The following is a 12456-nucleotide window of genomic DNA, read 5'->3' as shown; positions in this document are numbered from 1 at the left end:
AAAGTCCATTCCTATAGTAGGGATAAATACTGAACCATTACTAGAGGCCTCATAGATTGCCAAGTCCTCTTAACTAACACCCACATTCAGAGGGTCTGGGTCAGTCCTATGCTAGTTTTCCAGCTATCTGACTTGGGTGCACAAGCTCCCCATTGTTCAGGTCAGCTGATGCTGTGGGTTTCTCCAGCCTGGTCTTGGCCCTTTTGCTCATCACTCCTCCCTCTTTGTAACTGAATTTCAGGAGTTCGGCTAGGAGCACAAGAAAAGAGATATCATAATAGAAGGAGCCATTATAGATTTAAGGAAAAAATCTGGCACTAGGGAAATACCCAGATATCTACAAGGATGAACCAATAACAATCTAAGCAATAGTGGAGAGCTACCTTTAATGCCCTTCCACGACAATGAGATTGACAAGTACATTATATGCCATCCTAGAGCCTTTATCTAGTAGCTGGTGAAAGCAGAAGCAGACACCCATGTAACGAGTACGGTTTTTCCTCCCGCCGCCTGACCTGGTCTTGTCCCGCCGACACGCCAGCCCCAAATAATGCACAGAGACTCTGTATTTGATACAATGCTGTTGGCCCGGTTACTTGTTTCTTATCGGCTAGCTCTGTCTTAAGTATTAACCCATTTTCATGTGGTCTCCTTACCGGGGAGTGAGGCAAGCGTCTGGTCTCCCTGGTCTCTCCATGCTGACTGACTCCTCCTTCCTACTTCCTCTTCCTCCTTGTCTCCTAGTCCCTCCTATCTTCCTTTCCTTTTGGCCAACAGTGCTTTATTCATTAACCAGTACGAGAAACATATACAGAATGACATCTCCCATCACACCCAGAGCTAACACCACGACCCAGTAATCTGTCATTGCTTCTCCTGAGTGGAGCCCAGTGTAGGGTATATCTAAGGCTTATAGAATAGTCAAGATGCTCACAATTTCCATTACCACTCACCAAAAATCATCCCAAAGCGAAGAAGATGAAAGGGAGGAAGGAAACAGAGGAGAAAAGAAGAAAAAAGAAAACAAATGTCTTTGCTCCCAAATACTCTAACATCTCATTGGCTGTTATTGTGTTGTATACCATCCCTGACCTCAGACTAGTCCAAGTACTACATGTGTTCATAAATGCCCAATGGTCTAACCTGAAGCCTGGGAGGGCAAGATGATCTGAGAAGTTCAGAGACCAGGAGAGGTATTCTCTGCCAAGGGTGCTTGTTCAACATTTCCTTAAAAATAAAAATAAACAAATTAAAAATTAATTGATACATAGCCTAAGGAAGAGATTGGTATGGGCAATGGAAAGAAAGAAGGAAGAAGTGGTCATGGGGGAGAGTGAATAAAAACATCAAGATAGAGCCTGTATTATGGTTGGTATAATAAAAAAACAGAAAGATTAGGAGACAAAAACTACATAGAAGAGAAATGAGATATGAAGTATAGACATAATATTTTTATTACATCTAAAAGTAAGAATAGCTCTTGGAATATCTTATCTGATACTTTTTGTGGCGCACTTGATGTGTGTTATTTCCTATATTAGATGATTTGCCTATGTGTGTGCCTATGTGATTAAGTGGGTGGGCTATTGAAGGAAACTATTTGTATTTAGTACTGAGCCATTGGCTAGCTCAGGACTTTTGGAAGATGACTTTAAATTCTGTAGTTCTTTGCCCTCTCTGATACAAGGTAAGACCAAGTTCCTAGAGTTGTTGCTTAGATAAAGTGTTTAGAATGTTATTTATTATACAGGCAATAGTTGAATGATTACTTGTCATGAACTGCTGATTACATTAAAATTTGAAATCTTTAGGGTTATTATTATTGTTTACAATAAAATTAGAGAAAGACTGAGATTAAACGTTCAAGTCACACAACTAGCAGAGTATGAAGCTGGAATCTGAATTCAGATGCATTACTACAGATGGTGTCAATCATAAATTAAAACATTCAACTATGAGGCTTCTTTTAAAATTTAGATCTCTCTGAGTGTAGAGAAGAGGTTGAGATGCACATGGCAGGGATTGCCACCTCTTTTAGTATCTCTCATAATAATGATCTTCTGAGGCAGGAGAGATTGCTGTATATTAAGTAATATACTCTCTTTTGATACAAATTCATCTTAGAGAGTCAAAACCTAATATATTTTCATTTCTAATTCAAATTTTATCACTACCTGAAGATAATAGTGACCAGAAATTTCACCAGAAGAGGTGACTGATTAATCAACCAGGTAGCCTACATACTATACTATTAAAGACTTAATTTACCAGGACCAGAAGTCCACCTTTTTCAGTTAAAACAAGACTAATGCATAACATATCAATATTTAAACTGAATCTATTTTTATTAATTAGAATTTGAAGGTTGTCAGAAACTCAGTACAAATCGTCAATTACCTTGTACCTGGGATGTCCCTTATAAGAATATCACATTACATGGCCATAAAAAATTCAGAGATGAAGTAGAATGTGCAAGAAAATCTTCATTTAATATTGAAAGAATGAAAATTAACCCTTATTCTTTAAGCGGCCTTATATTTAACTTTGTGTCTTTCTGGTTTTGAAACTATTAAAGAACACTGTAGATGCCAGCTCTTTTTTGTTCTCCCTAATCCAATTGAATCTACTTTAAATAGCCATAATTGGTGATTTTCCAGATCAAAGGTCTTCCTTAGATCAATGGGCAGAGCTTGTCTGTATTGATTACCAGCCATGCCTATGAAAATATCATTCGTTACCTCGGGAATGATAGTGGAATGAAGAGGCCAGCACCAAATTGGAAGGAGATCGATGAGTTTCATGTAGATAAAAATAAGCATGTTACCTGAGAAGAGAACATCAATTTTTTATGGACCCTGGACCAAATAGCAGAGGGAAAAAATTATCTAGTGGGTCAGACAGTCCCCTGATTGCTCAGAATAGCTGCTTCTTCATAGTAGTGCTTGTAACCTTGCAGAGTTTCATCCAAAAAGAGAGAAAATAAAAGGGCTGGAAATTCTTAATTCTATCAGTTTAAAAAATATTTTAATTTTTAAAACCTGTTCCTCTCTCTACTTATTTATAAAAAGAAAAAAACTATCAAAATAATCAAAATATCTGGTTTCACTCCAGTTGTTATTTCACAAAGCTATTCTCATCTTGACAGTTAAGGTGTCTGCTGAATTAAATCAACATGGTTATACAGAACAAACATAGACTAGGAAATCATTTATGCAAAGTGTTGGTTTTGAAAGATACACTCTAATTTGGGGAGAGCTTTCCTTTTTTTCTAACGTGGTTATTGCTCTCTGCAGGGTAAATCACCTCCACTCATATTAGCTGTTAAACTAATGAAAACCAAGCTACAATACACAGAGCCACAGAGGCTAGGTGTAAAAAAGAAGGGACTAGGAGATACAAATAGATCTCATTAGAAAAGAAAAATAGAATTGATAGTTACTGATGGGTGGGGTGGGGCCTAGAATGGGAGGATCAATACAGGAGAAGAAGGGGAGTTGAGGATGAAGGAGGAAATTTGGGAAGAGACAGATAAAATTAAGGGACATTGGGAACCTAATAAAGTAGAAGCTTCCTAAATATATGCGTATATGAATGTGATCTAAATGATATAATCAAATAATGGAGAAGACTTCAACTGGTCATTTCTTGTCAACAAATGAAGCTTCCAGTACTAGGATTAGGGTACACATAACTGAGTTGTTGACCAAAGAGATTCCATGGGAATTCTCAATCAACCCAGGCTGTTGCCAATACAATAGTTTGCTCACTATAAACTAATCCATAGTTGAAAACAACACCTACATAACTCCTTGAATAAAGAGAAGTTAAGCCTACATTGAGTCTTTACCCCTACATTCTAGCATCATTGATGATCAAAGAGGTGATTAATGCCTTGTATTTATTTCTGCCCTCAGTTTCCTGATATATATATATTTTAATAAATAAAGAACAAAACCAAAACGTTGATGAGTAGGTATGCACCCTTAGAATTTAAAATAGAGCTGATTCCTGACTGTTTTTCATATGTAAAAATTTGAATTTGTGATTCTTTTAAGATTTCTTATAAGAATACCTTTTGAGATAAATAATAAAGTGATTGATTAATCCTTTCTTTGTAACCTCAAAATGTAGCCTCGTGGAAAAATCAACTAGCTGAGAAAAAAAACCTTGCTTGCTTACATTCTGTTAATTATTATTTTTAAAATTTTATGTGTATTGCTGTTTTATGTGTATTGCCTGCATGTATGTCTGTGTGTTTGTCTGTATGTGGGGTATCAGATGTTAGAGTGAGACAGTGGTGCTGGGAATTGAACCCAGGTCCTCTGGAGGAGTAGTCAGTGCTCTTAACTGCTGAGCCATTCTCCAGCCCCCACACTCTGATAATCTATAATAAGTTTCTTACATATGAATTTATGTGGGTTTTTGCAACAACTTGTTTTTCACCTGTAATTTGTAAAGTGTTCAATTGTAAGGGACATGGAAAACATGAGATTTTTTTTACTTGTATTCTTTCTAATCATTCACTTAAAAAACAGAATGTAACCACATTGCAATTTTTATACTACCTGAAAGATTTTACTGGGGTGTATAAGCTGTAAGGGAAAAAATAAAGTTAGAAAGAAAACATCAAGAGAGACAGAAGGGATACATCTAGATAGAGATAAAAAATAGAGATTTAAAAAAAGACATAGAGAGACCCTATAGGTGTGTGTGTTTTTTGTTTTTTGTGTTGTTTTGTTTTTGCCAGTCCCAGAGATTTGTTTTACTCCATCAGATAGAAAGGTCAAGTTGAGTGGTTAGTTCTCCAACTCTGTGGATCCTCCTTAATCCCTGAACTGCTAAAGACTGGTCCTCATGGCAGCAATAGAGGGGAAACCTTAATAAGGATATATTATGTGAGAAGAAAAAAATCTATTTTCAACAAAATAAAAGGATGGAAATGAAAAATGTTTTAAGTAGGTAAATGAATAAATAAATCGCCTTCACACTTAGAAGGTATTATTATTGTGCAGCTCTCACTGGTACTTAGTATGACCAGAAACATCTTAAGCAAGTAAGAGTTGAGGTGAGGCTCTTGTCTACAGGCTATACAATGGAGTGGCCAGATGCAGAGGAGCAGACTAAAACTTAAACAGGCGACTAGGAGGGTATCTATTCTCATTATTTGCTGAGAAGAACTTACAAAAGAAGTAGTAAGCATTATCTGAATGAGACAAAAGGAAAAACCAGGACAAGAATAAATAGAACATAGGTGTTACTCACACTAAAAATAGTGGAATGAAGAATAAAGGCAGCAGAAAACACTAAACAAATCACAGAAAGGAAAATTCCCACCTTTGTGCTGAGGAACATCTTCAGGAAGATGGTTGAGGGGTCCTCTGGCACACAAAACTGACCTCTTATGGTTGAGGGCTCCTCTGACACATACAACTGACCTCTGGTCCTTTCTGTACCCTAAGCAGAGCTGTGACATCCTTTGCTCAGTCCAGGAGCCTTATAGAACATCCTACTTCTGCAAAGCAGAAGCTTCCATGGGGCTACATTTATCAAATTCTGGAATTTTCCCATGAAAGATAAGTCCAAAAAACAGAATTTTCACATTCTTTAGGAATCTACATGTAAGTTAATTACACATTGGAAAAGCTATTTGCTTCCAACTTTAGAATAAAAATATTGATTTGTATGACATAGACAATGTTTGATTTCTAGGCTGGATGTGGTTGAAAGAGTGGGGCATAAGATTTGTCATTGGGGCAAGGGATCAGTTGAGTTACATGGAAAGACCTTGTCTCTAATAACCAAAATGATAATAATAAAGATAACATCTAGACTCATCGTATTGTATAGACTAGTGAGCTATCTTAAGTCACAGTTTTGAAGTACAAAGAAGAGAGCATAGCGCTCACTACTATTTTGGTTTTCATGATTACCAAGCATCTTAGAAGCACCAATGGAAACGGAAATTATCTAAGGCTCTTTCACTATTGTCAGGGGACATCCAAAAGACAAAGTACTGCATTTTTCAAGCTACAAGTAAAAACAGACAAGGGCTGAAATGAAATGTCTTGTGAATACCTAGGAAGTTGAAGTACTGCTTGAATTATTATATGATTTTGAGGAAGAAGGTGGGATACAAAAGGAGGTTTCTCATGTCCCTGTTATCTCTCAAAGGGAGGGATCCATTTGCTGCACACAATGGCTTCAGCTTAGGTGTTTTTCGTATTTTGACTTACCTTGAATTACCACATTTGGAACAGCAATGTGTTGTTCTCAAAGTCACCCTATTAGTGCTAAAACCAATGCTACCTTTTACTAATGGGATTTTACACTTAAGGAAAGAAATTTAACAGAGCTTTATTTGTTATGTTATGAGGTTCTGTTATAAACAGCCTACTAATAGTACTGTTAATGGCTTTAAAATAATGTATTTTATGACTTAGACACAAAAATAGGAGTGCAAATGCATCCCAATGTCCCCCCGGAGTGGTCCTTTCCTTCTGTGCTCTATTTTCTAGAGAGTTAGTGAAAAGAAGGAAAAGATGGCCATCCCAAGAAGAACTGGTAAAACTAAAAGTCAAATTCCCTTGGAAAAAGTGTTAAATAGTTTTGAAAGTTTCTCTAAAGATGATCAAGCGACAAGGTTCAAAGGTATGTAAAGATAGGATTTTTTTCTATGAAATTACAAAAGGTAGTGAGAACTATTCAAAATTATTCTTAAATGTATATAGCTCAGGTAACTATTTCAAGTAGGAAACTGCCTCCTACCTCTGCACAGTTAAGGATGCAAACTGAAATCATTCTTTTTTGGGTCTTCTCATCACAAGAGCAGAGTTGTCTTATTTCTCAATCGCCTTACATTTGCTGTTGCCGGCTATTTTAAAACTTCACCCAAAGATTTGGTTTTAATATTTTTTTAAATCTGAAAGTGAGAATCCTGTTACATTACACTTTCCTAACTGTACTGTCTTTCTACTGTATTATCCAGTAAAGCTTTCAGATTCAGATGTTTATCCCACGTCACTATGAAGTCACTCTGAGCTGCACACATAGCATTAAAAACAGGTAAAATTTGAATCACATTGGATGCATTACAGCCCAAGGAGCATATACAATCCAAAACTGAAATTATTTTTACTAAAAGTTTAGGTCTCTCAGAGATTTTATTTCCCACAGTGTCAGGGAGACTTCAGAGTAAAAGGTTTTCTGTTTCATTAAAGTCGGCCACTATATCATCATAGAGTTTGCAAATTATCCACAGCACTTCAAATAAATACTTTTCCACAGCACAGTATTCTTAAAATATTTTGGATAGTTGAAACAAATCAACGAACTCAAGCACCCCTGTGGGGGAGAAACTGAACAAAAGTTGAAAACATAAACACTACCATGGCTTATGGAATTTTTAGTTTAATGTAAACAGGGTGGCTGAAATGCTAATCTTTTATTTATTTAAAACAAGGGAGAAGGTCATGAAAATAATTCACCATACTGATTCTGCCATGTAGAAGGAAAATGAAGGCCCTGTCAGTAAAGAAAGAAATCATAATACTAAATTAGTGTGCTGTCCAACTCAGGCTGTTTACTGTAGTTTTGACACAAGATCACTCGTTTTCTCGAAGGATAGAAAGTGCTGGTGAACTTTGTTCAATGAGTGATGCCTTGGTCAAGGAAAAGAAATTGTGTGCTTTCAAGCCTCAGATTAAATTTCATAATAAGCTATAAAACCAAAAGTTTTCACAAATGTTTTTAAGAGTGTACATTTTACCTGTATGCTACAAGACACTCTCACATAAACAAACCCAAGCTAAATTAAGACGATCATTAATTTGATTAGGAGCTCCCAACATTTCTATGCCACCTTGTTTGGGTCCTTGATCCCAATGGAGGTCATGTGAGTAACTCTTGTTTTGTCAGGTGGATGGTCGATAGTATATAGGGCACTGATAAAAACCAGCTGCTATGACCTGATACTGGTCAAAGCTGAAAAACCAGACAGTGCAAACAAATTCTATCTTGGCTCGAAATACCCCATCCACATCTGCCAACAATTTGTTCTGTATCAGACCTGGAAAGGGGTGCCGAAAAACAGTGTCGGATTTCAGAGCAAGCAAATAAACAAGAGACCGGCATTATTCATCAGCAAATGGCTACAGCAGCAGGGCCCGGAGACTGAAGCTTTTTGCCTACCCTGTGGTTAGTAGACACTGTGGGCTGCAGGTATATAGCAAGGTGGTAGTATCAACAGGTCACTGACTTAAGAGAGCTATTTAACCATTGTTTATTATTCCAGATAGAAGGCGCCGTTCAGAGAGATTAGAGCACTAACTCTCAGAAAAGATTTTAAAAGCATTCACATGTCATCAACTGACCTTTCGGGTCGAGATTTATGGCCACGATCAAATAGCAATAGATAAGACAAAAGAAAGATTGGTCTGTCCCCCACCCATATCCATTTTCTAGCTCTCTACTTAACCTTCTTTTAAGGTCAGTTGCACTTTTGTGGGATGGAGGCTTTATTCTGAGTTTTTAAGTCCTTAGCTCTGACTCATGGCTTCTGCATGGATTGTTCCTGGGATGACTATTTACCAGATTAATTTGAAACCACTTTTTAACCTGAAAGTTGCCATTTTCCTCCGTCTTGAGCATGACTTGTTTTTCCATTTTGTTGATCTGGTCTCCACAGGTATAAACCAATTTGAGCCAGGAACCCTTGTGTAATCCTCCTAGAAACACTCTATATTCTGACAAGTGGGCTGTCATTGTTTTCCTGACATAGTATGGTGACAGGCAGGTTTTTCTTCAGCTCGGGGCAAGCCCAACCAGTATCTCCTTCCCTTCCTTGCATGATCGTACAGTACACCTCAAAGAGGTAACCTACTGCAAGAAACCTGCTAGACTTTCCCCGTCCTCAGGGTAAGTGCTACTTCTCCCATCATTTTTTAGCTTTTGGTAAACCTTTCTCCTGCCTTTTTCCTTCAGAATTGTGGCTGTATGATTACTCATCTGTCAAGAGTTCATCAAATTTATGGAGCTCTTCTAAAATGTCATAAATCCACAACTATGTCTCACTTGGCCCCTTCTTCAATAGCTATATATCAGAGATATCTGAAAATTGAGGGCAAGGTAGAGAAACGAATATGTGAGTATGTCTTCTGTTGAAATACATTGTCTGCAGACTACTGGTAATTGCATTGGGTAGGTAGATAAAAAGATGTATTAAATAAATAATTCTTTTAGACACAATCAACATTTATTTAAGGCCAGTATTTTAAATATCCATTAGTAATAAAGCAGCAAAGTTTGGCCATAGAGCCTCTTCATTGTAAAACGAAGATGGAGTTTTCTACTCCTATACTCCACTTGAAAGAATAATTTAATTAAAAGGCAAAGCCGGCAGGAACTTTATAATCTGCATGCAATGCAGGATATTATATAATGACCTTCATTTAAAACTCAAATCATTAAAACTAGTAAGTCTAACTGGTGACAAGGGAGATTTCAACATTAGGCCCAACAGCTTAAAAATATGAATAAAAATCATAGCTTAAATGAATCAGTCCATTGAGAACCCATTGCAAAGTAAAAATGAGAGAAGAAAAAAGTTACCTAGGCAATGAATCTTTCTCTAGCAATCTTTTATCTTTTGGCATGTGCTTCTCTCTCTCTCTCTCTCTCTCTCTCTCTCTCTCTCTCTCTCTCTCTCTCTCTCGTGCTATATCCTCTGTACAAACGAGACCCAAATCTGTTTCCCAGTTTTAAAAAAATGTATATATTAAGTATATTTAATATATGAAGTGCATGTGTTTTTCTTTCTAATATGAGAATATATGGATAGATATATATGTTTCAGATAGTTTGATTTGGATGCACCAGAGAAAATAATCTTCAGAGGTGGCTCAGTCACTTCTCTTCTACCCCAGCTTTACTGGTTATAATTCTCCAGTGTGCATCTGAGATATAGTGGATATGTGGTAGCTGGGGAGCCAAGCACCTTATTGAAGCTCAGAGAGTACTTGTGGAGAATAATTTCTGCCCTTTGCAGCGAGGAGACCTTAGCTGCCAGATCACGTGTTCAGGTTTTTGATACACCTACACAGCTTTGCCTGGACATCTTCACATGATAGCCACTTTTGGCACAGATGTGACTGAACTAAAAGTTAAATCATCATTGCAGTATTAGGGTGCTCTTCTAGTTGCTACAGAGAGTTGGGGGGGGGGGAGGAAAGCAGAGAATCCCTAGTGAAGTCTTGCTTCATACTGGACTGGTGATACTTCATAGTCACAAAATTTCTCCCCTCGCCTTCTTCTGCCCCTCCAGTTCTTTCTGATCTGCTTTCTTCTCCTTCCTCCTTCTTCCTTCACTTCAGTCTCTTATGCCCTTCTCTTTTCCCACCCCCGTCTTCTCTCTGTCTCCCCCCTCTCTCTCCTCCTGCCCCCCTTCTTCTCCTCTCCCTTTAAGGGTCTGTACTTGGTTTACTATTTCCCTTGAGCTATTACCCTAGCTTCCTGTCTGTTTCCTTCAGGTCTGACTTCCCAGGCTGCAAAGGAAGCCACCTTTCTTCACCATGATGATTTCCAGAGGGAACAAAAGAAATAAAAGAAACAGTCACTTAGGGAACCGTTCCAGGACACTCAGCAGAAAGATGACACCTACGTGAAGAGTCCATGCGGTGTCAAGTTGAGAAATTGCTGAGTCCATTAAAAATAACAACAAAAACAAATAAAAACAAAACAAACAAACAAAAATAACACTCCCCCCAACCTAGCAACCTAGCAATCAGAAGTTCTGTTTGCCACAAATCAATAGAACAAAGGATAAAATATTTCTTCAAGCAGTGGCTACATTACTTACAAACAAATAATCCATCACTAGTTATTTGATCACCATTTGGTAAGTTGTTGTTAACTAGTAACAAGTAACTAGTCAAACAATTGCTTATGCATATTTGAGTAAATAAGTGGATTTGTGTAGGCATATCTGACACTATTGTGGTAGTGGCTAGTAAGTAACTTAGAAAAGAAAACAGTCTCAGTTCTCCAATAAGGGGAACTATATCAAAATTGGTTCTATTGTAAGGGAGCAACACAGTTAGTGCAAGGTTCCTCCATCCTGCATTCTTGCTGAAGCCATTTTTGGGTTTAACTAGAATCTGATCTCCTTGATAGAGAATATTCTAGAAACCCAAGGTCAGGATGTCCTAGCTAACTTATCTTAGCCTTTGTTAAAATTGTTTATTTGTGAGGTACTTCCTACAGGGAGTTGTTTTTTTTTTTTTTTTAAATCTTAGTTCCTGTTTGTGGGGGTGGCCACCTGGGGCTAGCTAGCTGCTTATCTTAGCTTTTGTTAAAACTACTTGTTTTAAGCTACTTACTCAGTGAAGCCTGCTTGCTCCTGCAGAAGGAGAAGCCAGGAAGAGGTCTATGCCTTTAAAATTCCCATGTTCAAGACACTTGGGGCCACACTTGGCTGTGGTTCCAGTGCTCTGGAGTAAAGACTGTCTGTTGGCTCTACACTGTTTCTGAATGATCATCTCTGGTGAGCTCCCTGTAACACTACTATTCTATTACTGAAAGTAAATAGTTTTCAGGTTTAGTAGAAAAGGTATTTACTGGTATAGAACTGTTGGGCCTAAATCCTAGTCCTTGGATATTTTACTGCCATGATTGCTTTGGACAAAGGATGCATAAACTCTCTAGTCCTCTTTGTCTTTGTCATAAGAGCGTTGTATTAACTCGATGATACCATGTCTGTTTTTATTCTCACTGTCTGTAGCTGGATGTAATTTTAGGTTTGGAATAGATGTCCCAAAGGGTAACAAAAATATGAAGCTAGATAGGTCCTTAAGTCACTAAATTTCAATGAATATGTATTACCAATTAATGGCATTGAGATTAGCATTTCATAGTGTAGCTAAAAAGGGAATATGTTTGCAAGTATGTGAAGTAAGAAAAGATTACCTTACATATTTGACACTATTTAGTAAGCTAGTAGAGTTTACCTTGTTAAAATAATTTTTACAAATAGGGAGGGAGAGGGAACTGGGATCGATATGTGAAATAATAAATTAAATTAAAAAAAAAGATAAAAAAATAAAAAAGACACATTCTGCCATGGGGGAGGATAATTTTCACAAATGATGGGTTGGGTGTTTCTATGACACAATTTACAATAATTTAAAAAGATAAGCTTATAAGAAAGACCTTCAGACAGAGACACAGAATGACAAACAGAAGCTGGGTTAGTTGGCATTAATTTAAAATTTTTGTTTCATGGTATATTAAAACACAAACATATGAAATTGTATGTTATTGAAGACAAATTAAAATATGTTGTTTTTTAATAAACAGGCAATGTTATTTATGAAAGTAATTTCTAGCATATTGTTTTTTAATATGGGTTAATAAAGAAAAATGAATTAAATTAGATATAATAAACTAGGGCTAAAATAACTCAAA

This window comes from Phodopus roborovskii, unplaced genomic scaffold, assembly GCF_943737965.1.
Source record: "Phodopus roborovskii unplaced genomic scaffold, PHOROB, whole genome shotgun sequence".
Lineage (NCBI taxonomy): Eukaryota > Metazoa > Chordata > Mammalia > Rodentia > Cricetidae > Phodopus > Phodopus roborovskii.
This window is presented reverse-complemented; position numbering follows the sequence as displayed.